The sequence below is a fragment of the Varroa destructor genome, unplaced genomic scaffold (genome assembly GCF_002443255.2).
Source record: "Varroa destructor unplaced genomic scaffold, Vdes_3.0 BEIS01000005.1, whole genome shotgun sequence".
Lineage (NCBI taxonomy): Eukaryota > Metazoa > Arthropoda > Arachnida > Mesostigmata > Varroidae > Varroa > Varroa destructor.
Window position 1 is genome coordinate 29,064,275 of NW_019211458.1, and position 23,421 is coordinate 29,087,695.

General features: G+C 41.8%; 1 protein-coding gene and 1 long non-coding RNA gene across 5 annotated transcripts in view; both read left to right on the forward strand.

The window, feature by feature from the left end:
- LOC111252135 (ras-related protein Rap-2a-like) overlaps positions 1 to 23,421 on the forward strand; it is a 145,756-nt gene that overhangs the window by 72,953 nt on the left and 49,382 nt on the right. The window lies entirely within an intron of this gene.
- On the forward strand, positions 176 to 19,707 carry LOC147755507 (uncharacterized). Of its 2 annotated transcripts, XR_015328627.1 has the most exons (4): positions 176 to 347; positions 10,634 to 10,840; positions 18,800 to 19,170; positions 19,361 to 19,707. It is a non-coding gene; the product is annotated as an uncharacterized LOC147755507 (long non-coding RNA). The 2 variants fall into 2 exon arrangements; XR_015328626.1 differs by lacking the exons at positions 18,800 to 19,170; positions 19,361 to 19,707 and adding an exon at positions 12,202 to 12,301.

Here is a 23,421-nt window from a genome sequence, read left to right on the forward strand (position 1 = left end):
CAACTCTGGCCGAATTTGAAGGATGACTGTTGCTGCGGCTCTTGGTAACGCCGCTTCGTCGTGCTATAGGAAGTGATGTTGTGAGTAAAAGTGTGGGAAAGGCTGTGGAAGAGACGGTAGCGAAAAGACCAGTAGAGTCCTGAGGAATGTGTTACACACAGGCATGAAACAGGAGCCTGACAGGCTAGCTCGCGAGAGAATTAGCTTTAGAGCTAAAATCTGTGGAGGAGTCAAGTCGACGGAGTTGAGCCCCTGCAGAGAACAATAGGTATGCTAAACATTGGCGTATGGACAAGGAGAGTGTACATGCCGTACGAAACCGGTGCTGCGAAAAATTCAGCTAAAAGGTAACCGTACAATTCGCAGCAAGAATTGATCATTTAACAACGAATTAGCACAACGTTTTCATTATATGGCATTACTTTTCTTTATTAAACATGTCAGTAGAACGCTTTTCTAACTACTTGACATGACCCGTATGTCATTTCGGTCTAAATTTTGTCGGTGAATGCTATGGTGGCCGCCAATAAAGCCAGTTCTTATGCAGCTGTGCAAAAGCAACGCAGTATGTCACCGCATGAAGTCACGTTTCCCACTAAGCAGTATGACAAACAAAAATCCCATGGAACAGCCGACGATGGCATGCGAGAGCTACAATTATTAGCTTAGGTTAGGTTCTTGAACTAGGCATATTATCAAGGCTTTAGCATGAAGGGGGAATCCGCTCCTTGACAGTTAGAGACGATGCAATAGTCATACGGTCCGCCAAGATACCGAAACTAATCCCCGAGGCCTATACTTATCAGCATCTCTACGGCGAACCGTGTTTATAACTGCCGTATCCGTGAAGTCATCGAAGAGTTTGTAGCGTTAGTAAATTATACCAATACTTGAAAGATAGGATCTGTCTTTGCATGCTAAACATGCAAGATTAGTTGCTGTGGCAACAGCAGCTGGGACATAAGACATGCAGTTGATTGAGTGATCATCGAGAGTGCCTCTTGCATTATAAGTTAGAAGAAGCTGAATTTAAAATTAGGGGCACAAGTTAATTCAATGCGACTTGGCTTTACATTTTAAACTAGTTAACAGCTGTTGTTAGAGCTTTGTGTTTTGTTTGTCTCTTTTCTATCCACATTATAGGTTGTCACCGCAAATTCGTTAACTACCTGAAGTAACTTAGTTCAAAAGTTAATTATGTCAGCGCCTATATAATCTTGCTTTAGTAAAAAGGAAAAAAAATATATACATATGTAGTACGTTAATTCCATGTGACGGAATATACATATATCTGAGCCAAGTTTTAAGCTTCTGAGCCTAATGTTGATAAATAAAGCTTATTTAAAAACAATAGGATTTAAAGGGCCAATAGGTGCCATCATGTAGCAAAAAGCTCATGCTAACGACTGAGTTAGTTCCCAGTATTATTCTGATTATTTATTTAAAACGAAATCGATAGCAAATGCCTGCTGCGACTTCGCAGGATGCAGAGTTAAAATGGGCGCAGCGGATGTATAGCCAGTTCCGGAGTTTTGCTGATTTTCACAAGCTGGATGAAACGTACCAGTAATCAATCTGTTTGTGTCCCCTATGTCGATCAACCACTTGTCCAATCCGGGGAAAGGCGGGAGGGGGGGGGGGTGGTATCCTTGGATATTTCAGATATATCGCACAAAGTATCTGTTCCCAGCTACCTCTGAAATTATACTGGCAGTTATGATAAATACACATACTCTTCCTAAGGACTACACGACCTGCCCGATCATGCTCTGCTGTTATGCAATAGTGCGTTGAACAGCAGCAGAACTTTATTGTTGACCACTTAAGCTGATGCTAGCCTTCTGCTAGTTGGCGTTAAGATGTCCGCCTGGTGAAGACGTGCTCGAGTTCCAAGTTGGCTGGCTTGAGGTTGGTACTATCTTTAACATAGCTCGATCATAGCAGCTACTAAAAGAAGCTCGACTATGCGTATTAGACTAGTCAGCATTATCTGGTTCTATCAAGAGCTAAGAACCTTGATGTGTCGTTATGTGATACACGAGAGGGAACGAGAAAAGGAGAAGTAAGCTGAGATCTTTAAGGTGCTGATGGCACTAAGGAGGACGTGACTCCAGGTCGCGCCATCAACAAGGTCCTAAATGAACTGGCAAGAGCTAGGATGGGCCTTTGAAGCTAAAGTGCTGTTCAGAAATTTCGCCAGGATAATAAAGTTACATACAAAGCCGTTATGTGGGAGTAGCGATAGAAGCTGAGGTAGAAGTAAGTCGTCCCGCAGTGGCTGGACTGAGTGAAGTATAGTTAAGTAAAAGCCCAGAAGGAAATTAGTCCACAGAGCTAAAAGTGGGTATTGTTACAGATTTTGATGTACTGCTCGTTAAGCTACCTACCAATATCTGGTAAGTCGTTCACTCATTGACAAGAGACAAATTGTGGTCATTTGAGAACTGAGAACAAATCATTTATAATGATCATTGCAGCTGATGCTGGGTTTACCAATAAAAATGACGGAAGCAGAGAAAATATGCATTATTTAATAGTTGAGCGATACCGCATTCTTCAGTGTAACATGGCATGAATCTAATCTGACATGAAAAATCATCTCCAAAGTCTCTGAAATAAAATAATTTTATTTGACTACGCTTGTAATGGTAGGACTTAAACCGGTCACACAAAATTTTTTTTTATTTTATAAAGTTTTATGCCTGCGACGGAGTATAATACATTTGTGTTACAATGTCGAAGTGCATTTGTATTTACGATATAGGCACTGCTGATTTATAATTAGTTGCAGCTGTAAGTACCACTGACTTATCTTTATCAGAACTATTCTTAAAGTTAGCCTAACCAATATATTTGCTCAATACCACCCTCTTATTGATTGTTGTTCTTGGTATCGGCTGAAACGTCGTAGCTCCCTAAAAAACGTCAGTCGGCTTGCGCGGACATGCAACGATAAGCAGTCGTACAAAAAAAAACGCTTGGATTTATTAAAAAATAATGCAAATATGAAAATGTTATTTAGCCATGCTTTACTTGAGCATTTTTGTGCTCGATTGCTCCGGCATCCAAAGGCAACCAACTATGTCTCGCACTTCTGGCTATTATCCCGTTGCCTTTGAAGCCATTCTTATCGGTTCTCAAAATCCTCATGTAAGTACGTGTGTACTTGTTTATCTCGCAACCGAACTCGTCCAAGAGGAGCTTGTGCAAAAAAAGGGATAGAAATGTCGTCAACCGTGGAAACATCCTCTTTCCCTTAGCGAAAAACGAAGCTTCTCCAGATTCGAGCTGTGAATTCAGCTTCTGTTGCCGCTGCTACCCTTAACTTCCGTTGAGTTGACAACCGTTAAAACTTTTTTTATAGTTGCATTGAGCGCAAGCTTATGTAGCATCTGTCAAGCTCAAATGTATCATTTTACCCAAAAGAACGAATTGCGGTAGGAACAGTTTTGTATTAAGTCAGCGAGCGCTTTTCAGAAAGCTAGCGGCAACGTCTCTCTGGTAACGTCCAATACTCACATTAACCTTTGTTCTGATTCATTGAACGCTGTGCACTTTTGCTCAGCTTGTCTCTAATATATGTGTTTGTGAGAAAGGCTAGCGTCGTGCCCATCAGTGATCAAAAGCGACGCGATAGCGACGATTTTATCCACAACGAACTCTGCAATCTGCTGCTATATAGATCAGAGTTCCTATTTCTTCATGACGTTTCTAACTGTGTGATTACCTTACCGTGCAATGGTTGGTTTAGAAACACACAGGAACTTATCGGCCACAAAGCCTGACTGAGGCCGCCATCGAGAACCCGTTCTCCTTGTAACTAACGGAAGAAATACTCCATTAACTGGGTAGAACAATCCATTTTTCTAGAAACATGCAGGACGCAATGCAGCCCTTCTATCGAAATGATTATTTATTTAAAAAAAAGTGAATCCCCATCAGTGATATCCTACCAGATAGATAATAGATTTGGGCATAAGTTCTAGCCAATAAATCAATCAACAAGCGGACGAGTAATAGATGAAAGTTACATTCTCATTCCTTCATGGCTTTTACTGTTTTCTTTTAGAAAACAGTTTCAACAACGCTGGTAACTGCGCGCTCGTTCGTTTCCCTTTTGCTTACGTCTAGGCTGGTGGCAAAGCACCACTAGCAAGTCACCAGTTGCCGCCTACTTATTAGTCTAAGAAATTATATGATGGGCGGCAGCAGTTGCGTTAGCCGCCGGTCCGTACCCGATGACCACTGACGAGCCGGACGGTGCGCCTGTATCATCATATCTTTACTTAGCTACCTGGTCATATGTTCGTTTGGGGTCGAGTCGCTAGGTGGTGTGGATTATTTACCCAAGCGTAGGGCAGGAGCAAGATGTCAAATTTCGAATAGTCGTCGGGCCCTAGCAACGGGGACCCTGAACTCGGCACCGATCGGCCGATGCGCTTTCGCCAGCTACTGGTCGAAAGCCTCCGGTCACTGACGGCGAACCATGATGACCTTGCGCATTCTGACCTTGGTCTCTCTTCCCTTCTATTGAGTAAAGCTGTGCTTCACGCACATAGAGTGCAGGTCTGCGTAGCCATAGCTCAACGTGTCCTTCATCATCTCCTATAGCTGCTTTCGCCGCTTCCGCTGCTGCTCGTAACGTTTCAACGGGGTCAAAGAGCTAGGAGCTGGCCGGCAGCAACTGGTGGACGATAGGTAGGTGGTGCTGTATAGTCCTCTCTTATACTAGAGCTTCAACCTAAATGAACGAATGAGGAGAGTGTTGTTTTCACGTTCGCTGTTTGAGGCCGCGCTAACGTTGGCAGTAGCCATTAGCCTATTACTTAGCAACCGGCTTTTTTTTCAAGGGCGGAAAGGTAAAATAACCTGCTACACAAAGAAGCGGCAGTATGTGACAGGGCGCAACGCACTCGATGTTAGCGATGTATAGAGAGGGCCAAACGGTGAATCGGAGGTGCTCAGGGGACGCAGGAAGGGTGAAAGAAATCGGATAAAACGAATAAAACGAGGGCATATAACCCCCGAAGGATGTAGCGGGATAAACCGGAGTACATGCACGTCACTTTTGAGGCCGATCTTACTGTCACTGCCGCATTTTGATGGGCTCCCCTTAATGTTCTTTGCCGATTGCGAAAAGTAGATATATAACATCAGTATCATTTGGACTATATGTGCTATATCGTGTACTTCGTTGTATATAAAGAGAATAATCGGGAACACGATGGTAAGCTATAGTTATGGATTCGTTCGCCCACGAACGAATCGCCCTAACGCTTCTATGCGGACGTAGCGGCTAGCTATGTGTCAACCTTAACTGAATCAGTAACTGTGGAAATAAATTTACTAAATTAACAGGTGAGTTACAGTAGCTAATTTGTTTTGTCACAGCCTACATGTTAGCCAGTCTAGCTAATATCCTCTATAAAGACAACGCTAGCGGTTACCAAGCATAGTACTCTTTTATCACTTAGCGGAACAGAACAAATCCTGGGACGTCTTTGAGGCAGTTCGACTGCTTACGAGAATCCTTTCATAAGTTTTTTTAGCGATCATACATTCCCTGTGATATATCTGTTACTCTGACCAAGAGTTCGGTGCCTAACAACCGACGGTTTTCTTTTGTTTACGAGCTACCCTTGAGGCGTACAACGTCAAACACACTATTTATGTGGTGGTGCACAGCTCTACGTGTCGCAGAATATTCATAATGTCAGTCTCAATGAACCTTGGTGTGGGCAGATAGGCATCGCCTCCTATCAATTCTACATGTTAAGGTTTTTGTTATATTGCTTTTGGTGTTTGCCCTGTTGCGTACAGGCCTGCTCTAACTTCTGCTTGTTATCTCCATTATTCTCGGAGTCTCGTGGCGGTTTTCAGCGTTTTCCTAGAGACAATTGTTTTCAGGAAATGCTTGATATATAGCCAAGTGTGTGGGCAATTGTCACCGCTGCTTCCTTCGATATCATCACCGATATTCGTCGGTAAGACCTCCTGGAGATAAATTAGCAAAAAATGAATCGACGTGCGGCTCAGCTAGTTTCGCGGCCCTACGCAAAGCAATACCGCTTCTGAACATACTGTGTGTCGCCAAATCTTCACCGCTAAAGACCTTTTCTCATCAGTATATTATCAGGTAGCCACCACTGCCCCCACTCACTTTTGCATTGCAGCGATACGGTAGGGTTTTCGTGGTTTGCAGCTGTGCTGAGGTAGGCCGGCGAACATTTAATGTTCTCATCAACAATTGTCGCAGTCAGGGACGTCGCTGCCGGCTCCGATGCTGCTACAAGTATTCGAAAAGCCTCTATCACATTCAGTATTTCAATTTGCGGGGTTTGCGGGGAACCGAGAGCCAATAGACAGAGGAATACTGACCCTGATCCATTAATTTATAAAGGGTACAAATTTGTAAAGATAATGAGGATGTTGAAAACTTTACGCTGGAATAAGACATTTCGGCAGGGAAAGCGGCTCGGTGTTCATCGGCTGATGAGAATTTAGGTAACTTTTTTGGGAAAATCGAAAAGCATTTTGACTGCAGCATATAAAAAGAAACGTTTCAATACGAATAGTTGATCCGTATTTAGAAAGCTGCGATTGTATTTTTATTATGCCTTATTTCTAAGATTGTGTCCATGTAAAAACAGATAACTCGATGGAACTTCTCGCATGTACCAGACGCGTCATATTTATTTAGTGCAACTATTATTTACAAGTACCACCTCGATTTAGGACCTGAGTCCTTCTTTCAATAGCAACCCTGCGTCAAGCAGTATTGGTGGGAGAAAACTTGAGTAAGTTTTCGCTTAAGTGTCGTTCAAGTACGCTGCACGCAAAGAATATCAGTGACATTAACTTTGAACTGACAGCAGCTAGAAAATTCCAAATAAACAAAGCTTTAAAACGACCAAACAGTCGAAAAGGTACAAACGGCGCGGCAGGTCTCAAAAGGACTAACTGTTGAAGCCTATCTCGATGACGCATTTAGCAGTTAGTACTCTCGAGTCTACAGAAACGACGCGCGCCATTTTAGAACAGCCCTTTCAGCGTTTCAGTTAAGGCGGGAATCGAGTCCTGCTGCGAGTCGTTGTACTCGCATTCATAAGCGTTGATCGACCATCGTAATAACTTTATACTTACGTTAGCTACCCGTATTAGTGGATACACAGAACGAAACGACACCGACGATACTGCTGCACTTCTACCATAACTCTATAGGAAAAAAGGGAAATACTCAAAAAATCAGTTTGTATTGCTATCAGGTAGTAATCAGTATCAGTAAATCAGCTGATTAATCGTCAATACTCGCTGAATCTATTCACCCCTTTAGTAAAAACCAAATTTAATTGCGTTACGTACCACTACTGATCCATATAATCCATATAATAAGATAAGTGGTGGTTTGTGCTCACTATTATCGGACGCGTCGTGCCGACCACTACGGCCGCACAATTGGAATATTCTTGCCTACTAAGGTAATAGGTTCAGGTTGCATTGTACATTTAATGATTTTTTCCTTTCTATTCTAAACACATAGGGGAAATCCCTGTTCCATATTCTTCGTAGTAGGTGTCCCCCGTTCGGAAGCTCACTTCGTACCGTCCTGTGACGACTTCCAATTTTACCTATAAAACTATATTATCCATCAAAAGCTACTCTCGTGTATTATTTATCCGATTTATTTAAACAAAGCATCGTGTCAGATTCGAAGCGACGTTTATTCTTAACTTTACGTACACGAACAAGTTAAAATTGGTAACGAATAAGGGAAAGCCAGATGCTACACTGTATATGGTAGAGAATTTTCTCCTCGCTCAATACCTTTCATTCAGATGAGTTAAGTTGTTATATATAATAGTATTTACTGACGTTGTTACAGATACTGAGCTCCAGGTGCTACGACAGGCTCTGTAGCAATTTTCGGTCGCCATCTGCATCTAAATTTTATTTTTTCAAAAGCAAAAGCCTTTCTGAGATTCGAGCTGTAGAGATAGACCACCGCATATCCTCAGCGCTTATTCAAAGCAGGACAGGTGTTCACTAAAAACTGGCCAAGCTACTGTTTCGTTTTAATGCATCCTATGGTGACCTATAACAAACTCGGCCAAGAAACTGATCCGCTGACTACGTTGCGAAAGCCAGTGACAGCACCAAAGCGCTGTTGAGCGAGGTTGGACACAACGGATCAGACGAACACAGCTAATGAGGATTATAAAAACATCCTGGTTAGCAGCTAGCGCAGGGTTGAATCACGCTGATATTGCCGGTGGGCAATGCGCTTGCCAACGGAAGATTTATTGCTATTTACGCTCGATACCCGAGGGTGAAGATCGATTAATTTGCCTAATGAGTCACTGTTGATTGCCTTTTGCACAGCAGAGGGTATTTGTAATGAGTTAACCATTTCCATAATCAATTTCGTTTTTTAGTGGACAAAGGAGCCTGTTTCGAAACATTCCTTTTGCACATGAATGGTCTCAAGTGTTGTTAAGACGCGCATTCTTCGATAGGGCAAACGTCAATTTTGTTCCTGTTTCATAGTGGTCTTCTACTTGTACCACCCTGCAACGCACTTCTGTATTAAGATAGTAGAAGCCTGTTGGAAGACCGTTCATATGGGACGGTGTCTGGGTTACTTACAATATCACAAGTTTCGATTCTAATCGCTGCGGAAGTTTTACTCCAGAGCCTCTACAAAGGACATCTTCGAGCAAATCAGGAACGAGTTTTTAAGTCACTCAAGTGCGTTTAGTACCTCGAAAAGGCTTTGTGCAGAAACTTTCGTTGACTAAAACCAACGAATCCTGCTTAGTTCCGACTGGTTAGACACAAATTCAGATTACAATAGAAACGATATATAAGAATGAAGTGAACGGCCAGTATAAATTCTCTATACATACATTTGTAACGAGCTTCCTCTATAATATGGCAAGAGCTGAGCTGAATTGATGTTCAAATGTGTAAGCATCCAGAGTACTTGGCATCTAGCAAAATGACGATTTTAGCAGAAAAAAAAGCATAATTGTGTCACTACTCATGAAGTTGTTTATAAGACATTTTCTTGATTTACCTTCATTCCATATACATTGGGCCTCATGAAGTAGTTTGTGTTATTGTAACTTGACTTATCCGACCAGCAATGCATTAAGTTCACTATTATTATTTATCAACACACATAAACGGTACTGCCATCGGCGCTTCAATTTTCATCTTCAACTTTATTCCATTGTAATTTATGGTCATCATTTCCTTTTATGTATCGCTACTGTTAGCATACTATCACATACTCACCTATACAGCCAGTTGGGGTCAACGTAATCGAAATATATATTTTTAATAAAACCAGTCTCAGTGTTTACCCCAACATCGTACCTCCGGCCCATGAGTTATCGTTGTTCGGAACACGTGGTGTTAGCGCGTCAGTTCTACAACTACTAAACCGTCCTGCTGTGCCTACAGCGACTGACTAGTAAACTACAAAAGCTTACGAAGTTACAGACTAGAAGCGTGAGCAACGCTAATAAGTCCTGCCGAAATTTTACCCCCAAGCAGGTCAAAGATGCTACAGTGACTCTCTCCGCCCTACGTCGCTACCAAGCGGGAGTCAACATCGTCTAGGTTAAAATTGTTCTTTCGCCGCCGGGACGGGCAAAAGAGTCCTATTGTCTGTTAAACTGAGGAAGTATGGGAAGTCTTTTGGCAATCGAGGTATATCCCTGAGTCGGTAACTATTGTACGAGACGGGAAAAGACCAAACTATGGAAAGAACCTGCGTTTATCAGCCATAGCACAGTATGGGAGGTCAATTTAGTGTGTAACGTCAGACACGGACCCAAATATCGACAGAACGTACATGACTAATATAGCATAGTTGTAAGGACGGCAATCAACAATCAGCAGGCGGCATTTGTAAAAATATGGCATACCCCCATTGGGTCCGACGTTGGTGCACTATAGATATGTTTGCTGAGTCTTGGCTGTCATATGGCCTGTTAATTAGCCAAAGATCGGGCACTGAACCTTGAACACAGTCTGCGACATACAAGTTGTGCAGGTTACGCCGAAGTTAGGAACGTGGGCGATTCCTATTCGAGCCTAGCACCTGGAGGCGCTATATACTGGACGTAAGGACGAAGGCAAGGGGCGCAGCCATATTCACAACAACCATAGCTAACTAGATAGTTAAATCGATTTTATTTCGGTGAGGTAGCGACATAACAACTACATGGCATTGTTCGACATTGTCATAGCAACAACAATGGCTGTATGGGATGAGCATTAGCTCCCTAAGATAAAATTGAACTACAAATTACTGGAAGAGGCCACTTGTTGCAGTAAACAATAAGGTACATTTAAATACGTTTATCCAACGTCTTGTTATGCTGGGACGATGCAAAACTATTCCAGCATGCCTGGTTTTTAAAAATTACTTAATTGTTACTGCTTAAAGTTTCGCTTGCTCTCTATTTAAAGTTCGAGCAATATCGACAACGAGGACTTGAATAAAATTGTAGAATTCGAAGATGTGCGTTCTTCTATTTCGTATGTAGGAAAACCTTATCTTTAACAAGTACATACAGGTATACTCTCAGCCCATTAGAGAGATGCCATTCTATTGATGAATCCCAAGGTAAAGGGCAACGCAATCGCACCGTCGTATGGGGCAACACAGAGTGACCCGAAATCGCCTCACGTACCCCCCTCGTCGACACGCCACCTGCGTCGGTGCTTTGAGCTTGCAGCAACAAAAGCGTTCAACAAACACCTTCAAACTGGGAGCAACAGTTCGCGGAGAACGATGGGGATTTTTTTGATTTGGGTGCGACCTACAAAACAGGTATGTCGTTACTTTCTTTGCCGCGCATGGGCTCCAGAATAAATTCTGCATAAAACTACGAGCCTGACGAAGGTGCTCGAAATGCTTAGGAAATTGTGATAAATATCTTACCACTTATTTCTTTCTCGTACCACCTTGAGATCATCTAGCAAACCTGTAAAACTAGTCTTATAAACTCAAAAAGACTCGTATGATACAAAATGTTTCCAATAACTTTGCATATGTGTGACCTGTATGTACGAGATGCGAGTACCATAAAAACGAATATACAAAACTTGATTGAACTTTATACCGTCACTTCGTGTGTGCAAGGCTAATAGGGATGTCCTTGGTACTACATAACTATACCTAAACCTATTGAGACTAGGTATCCGAATAACACGAATTCAAGTATTGTAATATTAAGCCTCCGTAAGAATTTAAGCAAAGCTATCAAATCCTTAACCTGTGAGTGAATTTGGAAATAGGTTAACTCGTTTCTAGAGAAGGTGTGCCTGGTTTTTCCGGCCTTTTTGGTTGATATTTTAAGGCTAGGTTCTCTGCAGTTTTGCCTACTGTGGTATAATGCCCATATATCTGCATATATTTCTACTTTAACCGACCGTTTCGAAGAACGTCCAAACGCCTAAGACGCTGGAGACTGTAGACTGCAGTATGTACAATTCAACGGTGCCCCAAGTGAAGTATTGGTCTATAGCTGTCGTGACTACATTTAGACCATCTACGACCGGAGACTTCCCGTTGGTGGCTAGTCTCTGGGTTTCCCTAGCAAAACGACTGGCAAGCAAAGTTTTTACGTCATTCGGAAGCGAAAACCGTGTCGATCACACTACCAGTCCGGAAAGGGTCTGAGTGCTTTCTGGTTTTCAACTTCTGTTGTACTGGCCGTCTTCAGGCAACCCAAAATTTAAAATAATATTTTTCAAGGTCGTACACTCATTTTTCGGTGTCCACCGATCTAATCTCTAAAACTGTAAGAAAACTCAACTGATGGAACCTATAAATCGGGGTATATTCGTTAATATCTCTGAACCTTAACGTGAGAATACTATACTGCAGGCAATTGCAGTCGGTCTCCGTTCATTCCTTGAAAGCAGAGTAGTCCTAACGTAAGACCTAACACCAAGTTGTTGACGACAAGTTATGTTCCTATTTTCAACTAACTGTAAAGATGTTGATGCTAGCGAATAAGATATATTCTGTAAGATAAGGTGAATCAATTTTTTAGTCGCGTCTGTAGAAACGATTGGTTTCTACCACATCTAGTGGAATTATATTAGCGAACATTTGTGAAACTCTAGGGTTAGTTGATATGGTGGAAAAATCTAACAGCGACGCGGTAACGCACACTGATCAAACAGGCATGAAGACGCCCAAAAGAAGTCCACTATCGCTCGGCCACTTCCAGGCATCCGCACTTGCTTAAATCCACAACGTATAAGCGCATTTCTATGACATCGAACAAGATCTTACACAAAATAAATAAGTTGCAGTTAATTTTTCACCGAAATCACACTTGGACACTGCAGGAAAGTAGTGATAGAGATAACACAGGCAACGACGCTAGTCCCTGGGGGGTCGTCGGGATCGTAATGCTCGCCTGCTCATACCGCTGGAGACAAAGGCGACCTGGCAAAAGGAAGAAGGCTAATGCGGCTCGACGTGAGCTTACGACAACTTTCTCTCTTGCTGCTTTCGAGGTAGCCGCTACTGGTGTAAGGTAATGCTGAGGCAAAGAAAGTGCATACTAAAAGCAATGTAGTAATACAAGCACTACTACCCTTGATACTACCATATTGTCGCCGAAGCCTATTATTCAGGCACTATAGACGGCATTAGATTGTAGGCTGCGTCAGACTAGGAACCAGTTGATAAAATAAGGTCCCACTGTGATCCCTCATCTGTATAGCTCTTGGATAAAGCAGACTGACAATATGGTATGCAGTGGGCAAGCTTTGGATAAATAATGTAACGAACGGAAGTTTTTCGTGTGAAATAGTTTTTTTTTTTTCTGATTTAGAGCAGTCGGAAATCCCATGAATCGTCGATTATCTTTTAATTGTTTTCTTATTTTGTTATCCATACGAGGGTACTATGGCATAACAATAGGCTTATTTCGAATGCGTGTAACACTGTCGGCTTGAACCAGCGATCGGTTACTTAATATACAGCTGGAGCCAACGTATCGTCAATTACCCCTTTAAATATGACAAACAGAAATTGGCAAACGTTGAAGCCTTTTGTCTGACATGAATCCCTATATATGTACGGGACAGATTCGAGGCAGGCAGAACACCCTCGAAAATGAAGTTTGGGAAGGCTTTATCTGCGCAACATTAGATCACATAATCTTAAACTAATATTCATTTTACTGATCAAACAAGCTTGAAAGTTTGTCACATATTAGCTTAAGAGCTATCGTAACGTAAGGCTGATCAGGGTACAGTTTTGCTCAGAAAGCACCATAGAGTCTTTACTACACTGCAGGAAAATTTGAAATGAGGCGCGCTAAAAAATGAACTTGCCCAGTTGACTTACAGACAAATTTCAACACATTTCAGTTACTTAATTTATTTTATATACTACGACCAAAGTCAATAAAAAAACGCTTATTGGGCCAGGCAGCAACATGAACACTACTGAAAAATATCTTTATTGTAAATAAATTATGGTGTAAAATTGCGTCGATGACGAGTGCAATCAACGAACTCACAATTATAATACCATAATCACACGCTTAATAAGCACTTAGGAGAGTACGAACTTTTTGATGACTGCAACTTTCAAGGCGCTGCCGATTCTACTTTTTGGCGTTCGAGCTGAGATCATTCATGGGGGAGCCCTACCTCGGTCCGACTGTATATACCGGTCTTAGTTACAACAATGGTTTGGCACACGGCCACTGTTGCTTGCCGTGAACAGTGCGAGCCCCGTCGACAAAGAATGATGCGCAAAAAAGCCACTCGCTATATGATTTTTAGCTCGTCCTATGCATACGTGTATTCTTTCGTCCTTTGTTTCTCATATTTCGCGCCATCTTGCCCGCTTCCAAACGCAGGTGAGAATGGACAAAACGAATTATTTATCGTATTTATTGCCACATATTTATAGACTGTAATAGAAGCTGCAGTCCACTAGAAAGGAAGAGATGGTACGTTGTTGACGTAACGATGTCTAGATTTCAACCATGTCAAGACAGGATCTCCGTAAGGATACTGTATTGGCCCAATTACGATTAGTTTTACCATCTAGAAGGGTCCACTCATCAAATTATATTTATATACTCGGATGGCATAGCACTGGAAAATGGGTGAACGCAACTTGCTTACAAAACTATGTTCACTGACCTTTTTCTATGCATCTATCGAGGTTATCAAGCCGCATATAGTAAGAAACTACGTTGAACTGCAGGCACACTATTCTGCAGGAAGCCTATTGCATTGAGCAATAAAGCCAGGTCCTAAATGGCATGTTCGAAGGACGTCCAATCTATTCATTAGGATAGGTCAAAGGATTCTTTTAACAACTACATTAGAAAAGCTCCCGCTTATGAATGGAAAGAGACACCTCGCCTACGAAGCAAATTTCAAAGCAAAGCAACCTATTGCACTTTAAGTCTGGGTCAAGCTCAGTGGGTCAAATTATTACATGCGAAATCAGGCGTAGGTTAAAGCAAATCAATCTAGGTAGAACAATTCGAACCAGATTTATGATTATCTACGATATATGAGAGAAACCTAGGATCCTGTTGCTACAGTTGAACTCTTCAGTGAAGAGCGATTGACTCAAATCTGTTGCCGGCAGCGGGAACGCAGTGAGCTTCACGAAGGTTGCGGCGTGATATTTGTGAAAAATTTCTTTGGCCAAATCGTATTATGCACACTTAAGCACGATGCATGTAATCAATGTCAATGGTTACCACTGTGACCTGAATCAAACAATAATAGATATAGACACATCTGATAGCTATTCATAACTTCACTCTATTGATAACAATATCTGTATTATAGAATCGGCGTCGTAGCAGTCAATTGGCAGAGGTATGATTTTACATGGTGCAATGAAGTTCGACATGTACAGGAGCGGGCGTTCCGTTGATTAAAGTTTATTAGCGAAAAAATTTAATAGCTACAATTAAGCGGCGCGTTTAAGCTCTACCAGTGACATTTGCTTTTTTCCTATTTTATTGCGGTTTGCTAGGACCTTATGCAACAAAACGGTATGGCACGTACGTACGGTGCTGTAAAATTGTAAATATAAAGCCACAGAGATGAGAGTACTTGGGATTTTCAATTTCCCAATCATGTCATATTGGATAGGGTAAGAGTTTGGGAGTCTTTATCTTACATTTGTTCATTATTTGCGAATGTCAATGAAGACTCTCAGACTATTACGTTATATATATATATATATATATAACCTGTCAGGAGACTTTCGCTATAATAATCCTATGTTTTAAAACAAGAAGGGCAGTGATAGCCTCGCAGTGGCAGCACTGGTAGTGGCTACCCGATCAGTTCTATCTGTGCATAACGAGATTGCTGGAAAGCCTATTTGTCGCTGCAGAACACTAGAAAGAAAAAGTATATCATATCGTGCTATGAACGTATGTCGTGGAGTTAGAGTCCAAGGTTTTTACGAAATGTCTGAGCCTTTGGGCTTATCGAAAAATGGTGCCGACTTTCCAGCACGAAAAAACAATCGACCGGTGCCGCTTACAGACGCAAAAGCAACAGCGGACATAAAAAAAGGAAACAGAATAGTAGAGAAAATTGAAGATATCCAATGTAGGCCAAAAACAGATGGCTCGAAGTAGTCAAAAGTATTCGCGCTCATTTCGTTGATATGGTATTCCAATATTGCCTCGCTCCTAAACAGGGCGTCAACTTGAATTTCGGAGATTTATTCATGAGTGCCTATGTTAACCATGGCCTGCCGGCTTTTGTCTGACAGCCCAAAACAGTCTCTACCGCTTGCCTATCTTTTCAATATAGCGTGTTAATGTCTAGCCGCTGAATGCAAATTTTCATAGTCCCTGTTTCTGTCTAGTGCTAGAAAGATTGAAAGGTATTATGTATTATAAATTACTGACACAAGCATTACTTTGTAGTTGAACTATTATTGCTTTGGAAGGAGCTTCATTTCGACTCTTATAAGTCATCTAGTTGATATATAGTTGGCCTTGACGTTATGTATTGTACTTAAACTGGAAGTCAGTAGGATTCAGGCGACCTTGAAAATGAAATTCTCACCATACATATGCTGCTAAATTAGCTGGAAACTACATATAGGGTATCGAAGAACGCCTATTTTCTCGGATTTGCTAGTTTCTCAAAAATGACGGTTGGCTTGAGAGCGGGGTACAGAGTGCCGGGGATCCGCCATTGCATGTACCGTAGACAATGTGGTTGCGTTATTCCGCAATCCACGTTATAAACGTGGATGTTTATACTATTCGATAAGTATCGACTGTGGCAAGAAGCAAACGCTCATCAAAGTGATTGATACATTTTTGTTCGGCACGATAATGTCGTCGTGAAAAATGATATAGATAGCAATAAGCTCTTCAACACATCGATTGTACAGATTTTGCCGTTTGTAGCCTTCGATACAAACTCGCAGTATCTGTCGTTTTGACATTTTCTACTGTTACGGCTTCTGGCATCGTTTAGCAGGCTGTGACTAGCATGAGATGACAATTTTACGATCATCTGAATTACCTAAATTCGAGTTCCACAGTTCAGGTGAATCCGTGCTTATAACTCGGCTAAAAACTTCCCCATGAGCTCGACGAGCAGTAGCTGAGGCAACCAACAATAGAAAAGTTGCTAACTCAAGTCAGAGTTTTGCCATCACTTCAGCCCTTATGTTAGCCTTTCGATTTCGAGTACGCTCGGCTTTCGCCCGCTAGTGTTCAGGAAAGCCTGAAGTCGGTCGCTTTCAAAAAGCCAGAATACCTAACGTAAAAAAAGAAGGAAATTGCAAGCCGTAGCTTACATTGAATACTAGTCGAGGACACAATAAGAAAGCTAAGAAACAATAGCGTTATAAAGGATTTGGCAACACGACCAATCTCACTACCTTATCGCGTGCCTTCGAACGTGTTGAAAACATTGTGTTCAATATGCTCCCACAATATAGCTTTGTTAAAAATATTGCTTATGGAAGTAAATATATCTCGTGTTAGATCTTTCAAATTTAAGGGATTTAACTATGACAATGCATAGTCACTCTTAGATTATCCTTAATCTGTAATGAGAACGCATCGTCGGTTAGCCCTTTTAACATAGCAAAATTTCCACAACGTAACGTAAAAAGGAAAAAGTAGGTCCAGTTGATTGTTTTGGCAGCCCCATTGTCATATTTGCATTAAACGCCAATTTATAGCACGTTTGTTCTGTCTGTTGCTCTCCAGTCAGAAATTCTCCATTGGCTTGATCAACAACTGTTGACTATGTTGCCTTAGAACGCACACTGTCACGGTATAGCGTTTTGTCATGCAGTTGCCGTCACGTAATGCTTTATATCGAATTTGTACGATGACAAGCTATCTACAATAATATGCACGGTACGCATATATCTATATATAGAGGCCTATGCGCAATCGCATCTTTAGTCTCCCCGTCTGTAAAATAACGACAATGCATAGTTGTCAACATCTTACCAGAATGATCATCGGAGCAATCGGTTTACTAGATTCGAACCGACACCCCGCCTGCAGATGCCTCTCGTAGATACTACCGATTGCATTGAGGGGTAATAGTGAATAGAACGAACGTGGCATAGGGTACGGTAAGTCACGGCTCAACACAGTCACTTACACAAGCAGAGAAACAGTGTAACTGAGCTGGAACAAAGCGCTAGTAAGGTTCCACTAGTAACGTATTTTCTTACCCCCTCCCCTCGAATACTGTCTGTGATGCTGTCTGTGATAGGTTCCATATAATCTACTGAATTTGAAATCAAGTGGCGCCGTCCTGGACGTCACATGGAGGCCGAAAATACACCATTTGACGCATCAGCGCTCGATATCACCAGGGGTCATAGACCATACGCGACTTTCATTACCAGTTAGCGATTGGTACAGATCAAAATTAAACACGATTTCGCAGACTATTAGTTAGCAGTAAACAGAAATCATATGGTTTGGTTAATGGTATCGAAAGGCTCAGATCGCATACAAACAGTGTGCGATACACGACAAACTTCTTAGGCCCTTGGACGCGAGGCGACTGCGGCATAGTAAAAACAGCAGAGCTCTGCGTAGCATTATACTATAATCAGGCTCTTTCCTACGCTCACCTGATTCACTCTGAGACTGCTAGTGCGATAGTGTAGTGCGATAAAAATCCGACAAATAGATCAGATCAAAAGAAATTGTTCAATTTTTCTAAAAGAAACGTAAAAATCCTGATTCATAATATAGTTACGTACTGGAAAAGTTCGTGTTGGGCTGGTCAACGCCGCACGACACGTCTAGTTGTGTCTAGCTAACATTGGCTGTAATACTGAGTAAATGGGATTTGTTCTATGAATAACAATTATAATAAGGTGATGATTTAGTAACAAATATTACCAGGATTCAATGGCCATTATTAACATCAAACAGAATTTGTGTGTGGTAGCGATCAAAAAGCGATCCATATCAGTTGTTAGATAAGACCTCACGATCCGGATCGATATCCTTGACTCATCATCCATTATTTTCATACACCATAAAAGACAAAAACAACAAAAAGTCCTGCCAAAGACAAGACTTACATACATACGCACTCACCTAGAGAAACGCATTGCACGTCAAGCCTCGATTTAAGTACTCTTTTTTTAATGACCCTGTCGGGTTGGCGTCATTTGGGAGAACTTCTGGGGACGCATAGCCTTAAATTATTTAACTGTTCCCAATCGTTAATGTGCTTAATTCCTTTTTGCTCGTTAATTTGCCGCCGCTCTCTTGTTCAGCCTGTCTCTTCAGCCGCTAACCTCAACGCACTTAAAATCCGTCACCTTGCCTCTATTCCCGGGCGGTTTCTGGTAGTAAGAAGCAGTCGCCACGTATAACATCTTTCTAGAAACCACATAAGCCTCCATTACTGCTGCACCGATGCGGTTCTCCACACGGACGTACACCCACGATCGTCAGCAGAAAATGTTCGGAAGTCTCTTCCGTAGCCAGCTTTGCTGGTAGCGTACGCACCGCGAGGGCGCTAGTTGGAAATAAACCCGACTAACCCAGGAAATAGTTCTCAGTAGAAGGATGTGTTTTAAAAAGTCGCATCGCCACTATCTCGGATCTGACGATATGTCACGTCTATAGGGAAATAGAGCAGCAGGTAGATATCGGAAGAGAAAGTAGGTCACATTTCTATATTTCAGTAGGTTTTGTCATAGATAAGATATAGAGATTCTGTAAGGGAGTTTATTTCTAACTAGAGTACATAAGGCAACGCCTGGCGGCAGTGGCGGTAAAACATTTTTATTGTATTAAATACGGATTTAATAAGGTGAATGCGTTATTTGCAGAAAGACGCTTGGATTGGAATGCGATGGACATATATTGTGGTTAAAGTCATTCTGTCGAATTGAAGCGGAGATTCTGATTATTCGGACAGAGCCACACTCCAGCTGCAGCTTAGAGCATCCATAATTTTAGGGACAGATCTGTAATTTTGTATTTGTACCGGTGTTTTTCTTTACTTATAGAATCGGCTGGCGCATACCAAATTTTGAGACTAATTTCGAACTGTACTAGAACTAGAATAGCACTTTGTTTTCAAGCTTAGTAGCTGATTTGTTATGCAAAAAAAAAAACAAATTTTAAAATTGGTAAAGTCAACAACGATCCATGCAACAGAGTAGCCTTCAAAGACCCAAGGTACCGATACGTAATTCTCTGAATAAATGTATTTATCGAAAACAGGCCCTCCACATTGTGCATCCAAAAAGTTGTTTAAGTGAGCAAAACTCAAAAGCGAAATATCTTTTTCAGGTCTCTAAATAATAATAATAGTGGCAAAAACAGCATTTCTGATACTGCGTACCTTTCCTTTGCCTAGGCCAAGAACTATAAGTAGTTTGTACAACGAAGGTCGGTAGCGTAGGTGTGGAAGATGCAATTTTCTGCTCCTTGAAAAGCTCATTGTTAAAGCTTGAAACGTAGCATCTCGTGATTTGGTGCCACGATAAAAGCGGCCCAGTAGCACAAAAGAGGCAAGGTACTTTCCGGCGGTATCGAACCTTTAACCAACAGCACAAAACAGCTAAAAGAAGCTAGCGGCAAGAAGGAGAGACCCTATCGACAGCTTAAGCCGTAAGTGCGTATACTGGTGTTAACTGTTCGGAACGGATCGAAAATACGGACCTTGTTGTTTAAATATCTAGCGGCTTGAACGACATTTAAACGTGTTTTACATGACAATTCACTTAACTAACTTCGCTGGTAGTCGAACACCCGAACCGCTTGCGTAGGGCTTAGCCTTTCACTAATAACACGCATACACACCGTTCAATGGTCAAAATTAAGCACGGATCATTTGCGGATCGAAAACGCACTTCGTCATCGTACGGAGTACCTCATCGTAGCTTTGTTGGAATTCGAAACGTTTCATTTCTCAAATACATTTATTCGAAGAAGACATATATCTAGATTCGAGAATATTGAATTTGTATTTGCGTAAATAGCAGCCGTCTTTTCTATCTACAGTGTATGTACATACATAATGTTTGGAATAGCTGATAAAGTCTGATACTAGCAATACTGTTTCAGTGATTCGGGCGGCTGTACAAGCTGTCGGGTCCTGCAGTTCATGTCCATTCGTATGTTCTATATTCATCAAGATACTTTGTCTTCTCGGAGTGTTCCGAGAGCGACGAATGAGCCCGAAGGAGCCATGCTACATCATAAATAACAGATCTGTGTGTTGCATATCTCGTTCAGCCTTAATTCATTTCCGTTCAATATGTTGCCGATATTGGATACACATAGTATACGCACGAACGATAATACTATGCGACTATCACTAGAGCCGTGAAAGATAATGCTAAAAGTACAAATCGAGGAATACACCACAGACGCCTACATGAGCGCGGAAAAATACACATTAACGGTGTGTAGTACAGGTACTACCTCTACTCCGAACGGTATAGATGCTGCATGAGCACGGGGTGCATAGTAAAGTATGAGCGCAGTCTGATCATCACGCGGCATACAGATGCTTTGATAATACCCGTAAAGCGATGACTATCGATGGCGTCCGGTTTCCAAAGATAGCAGGTATTGCTGGCAAGCCCGAGGACTTAGCCCTTAATAGTTTGCTCGTTTACTAATCCTAGACCTATCAACGAAAAGCATACAGTCCGACGTACAGGGTAAAGTAACGCCGAGAACGAGAAAATCTGGAAACGACATTTACCGGCCTGCTTTACCCACTGGGTTTCACCGATGTCGAGAACTTGCCAGGCTTCAGCGCTTGCCAATCACGATGCTCAACGATTACGGCTGACTCAGTGTTAGCCGCTCTGGTCGTTAATTTTAATCTATATGCAACAAACATGCACCGGTTTAGTATCGGAATTCTTCCGTTATCCATCGACCGGCGTTGCCGCTCTTATGCTTCCTTTAAATTGCTCTTCTGGAGCCTCGAATGCGGCATTCGCCTCTGCCTTAGAGCGAAAATGAAATGTGGAGCCACATATGGGACATAATGAGATACGGAAGAAGAGTCTTCGTGTACAATATACAGCCGTCGAGAAAAATAGCTCGAGTGGATCTAAAAGCGGGTACAATGAACAAGGCTATGACGGTAGAGGTGATCATAGATCCATCACAGAGTTGTCAGTCAGCGTCACAAGCTATGCCGCTGCACATACGCTGTGAGCTAGTTACGAATCAAATGATTGTTAAAAGATTAGGGGTACGATAGAATCAGATATCGGAACGCAGCGCACAGACGCGTCTACTAGGCACCACTATTAGGTTGCGGCCACGTGTTGGTGGTGGATTAGTCGAAAATGCCTGAGGCCTTCTGTTTTCCCGTTGCATCGTGGCGCCCGCCGTATGAACCAGCTGTTGTGCCGCCACCTTCAAAAACAACCAATCAAAATTATGCGCGAAGCTCTTTCGAGTACATTAAGTGGTCAGGACGGAAAAGTCACAGGAGACGGGGAAAATGGCCAGACGGAGCCGACGGCTGTCCAAATAGGCAAAAAAAAAAACGCATAACTGGGAGTGACCTGATAAACCAGGAATATAGCCTACGATTTGAGGAGAGAAACACATATAAATTCTATCACAGTAAGTTTAAATTTGATAGTTGAATGGAGTGCTATTGAAAAGATAAGTCCCTTCATCATTGGTGATGACAGCCAAGGTTTTTTAAGAAACACGCTTAATTGCGTCTGGCTGGAATGAGGATGGCAAAAGTATCCAGAGTAAATAACGATGCTTCTACTTTTGCATTTGACGCAACTAACATGGCTAAAATAAAATGGCGGAAGGTAATCAGTAGGCATGAGCTTTCGCAATATGCTTTTTAGCTTTGAACACAGTTAATTTACTTATTCTGTGTAATATAGGTCTGCGGTTTGTTTCATGTTAAGCGGATAGACGGACATTAAATTCCCGTTGTCAGTCAATGAATCGAGTGTCCGAGCACGAGGAGCTTATAAAATTTCATTTTAGATATTCATTTTTCAGATATTAATTTTGAACGCTACGTCAATAAACGTAGTGCAAAATTTGTACACGCCAAATTCTTAACCATGCACCCAACGCTAGCGGCCTATAAACCTATTGTTTTCAGCACAGGGGAGTGGGTAATATATTGTAGCTCGATACCATTAAAGGCTAATGTCCAGCGCTTAATGTACACCATTACTTCGTTACCGAAACACTGCTACAGTCCATTGTTCCGTTTAAAGTCTGCTTCTACGGGCTCACCTCGGTTTCTATTCTAGATTCCTTTACATTTACAAAATTGGCGCACATTTATCCGACAGATGTTTGAAAATGTTCTTTAGGCTACCGTAGCTTCACAGTTTCTCAGACGGCACCCTAAAGCCAACTCTGAGCCACGCTTGATTAAATTGATTCTATATTGATATCCACACATAGGATAGACTCAATTACTTATTATTTTATAACTTTACTAAGGCCTTATATACATGTACGTGAAGCGAACGTGTTTTACGGATATGTACTTTTACTATGCTATGTACCAAGTGACTGATTTTGTCAAATACGCTTCCTAGCTTCCCAATCCGTTCGTTTTTGTCAAAATGGCTGGCGCTCCTCATTGTAGACAGTCACCGGAATTTTATCTCCTCTCCATTAGAAAAACATAGAATATTACTTTTACTGGGCATCTGAAATACGAGTCAGGCCTACCATCAGCTTTTTGCTTCCTTGTACTCGAGGTGCATTCGCAGAAATTTTACAAGTATATCCGACATTTCGTTTTCTTTATTCCAATCGAACAACTGCGTAAAGCAACCTTTCCTTGCAGAAAGGTTGCTTTACGCAGTTTTTACATAGCCTGTCAAAACTCCACCGTCTGCTACCTGATTGTTCCAGCGGCATCCTGAAA